The 686-nt window shown below is 61.5% G+C and overlaps 1 long non-coding RNA gene across 2 annotated transcripts in view; it reads right to left on the bottom strand.

Moving 5' to 3' along the window:
- Positions 1–73: 73 nt before the first annotated feature.
- The window catches only part of LOC106727507, a 4,772-nt gene continuing 4,159 nt past the window's right edge, over positions 74–686 (bottom strand). For both annotated transcript variants that reach the window (XR_001363727.1, XR_001363726.1), the window contains one exon: positions 74–379. This is a non-coding gene — a long non-coding RNA (uncharacterized LOC106727507). The remainder of the gene's footprint in view (positions 380–686) is intronic.

Raw genomic sequence — 686 nt, 5'->3', positions numbered from 1 at the left:
GTGCCCACGGGTCATGCCTACATGCACACAAGGCCTTTGGTCGATCTCTCCCACCCCCCGCCCCTGCCTTCCCTCTGAGGCTCAGCCGTCTGCTCGTGCCTCTGCGTCTCTGGGCCAGTTCGTCTGGTTCACGAGGTCCCACATGGGAGGGAGACCGCGGGACGCCCGTCTTCCTCTGGCGGATTCCGCCCGCGTGACGCTCTCAGACGTGCGATCGTGCTCTGAGCTTCAGGTCCTCCTTCGTGGAGTGAGAACAATGGCAGCTGCCTCACAGCGGGTGTGAGCGCTGGTCGGAGTGAACACGTGTGAACCATGAGCCGCGGGGCCTGGCAGGCAGGGGCAGCTGAGGTCGGGATGATCCCGTGACGCTGATTTCTTTCTGTTGACAGAGATGGGCTGATCCATAATTATAAACTAGAGGCCTGGTGCACGAAATTCGTGCAGGGGGTGGGGTTCCCCTCATCCTCTCAGCCCAGCCTGCATCCTCTCTGGGACCCCTCGGGGGATGTCTGACTGCCGGTTTAGGCCCAATTGTGGGGATCGGGTCTAAACCGGCATTCAGATATCCCTCTCACAATCTGGGACAACTGGCTCCTAACTGCTCACCTGCCTGCCTGCCTGATCACTCCTAACTGCCCCCCCTGCCAGCCTGGTCACCCCCAAATTCTCCCTCTGCCGGCCTGGCT

The sequence above is a fragment of the Myotis brandtii genome, unplaced genomic scaffold (assembly GCF_000412655.1).
Source record: "Myotis brandtii unplaced genomic scaffold, ASM41265v1 scaffold439, whole genome shotgun sequence".
NCBI lineage: Eukaryota > Metazoa > Chordata > Mammalia > Chiroptera > Vespertilionidae > Myotis > Myotis brandtii.
This window is presented reverse-complemented; position numbering and strand designations above follow the sequence as displayed.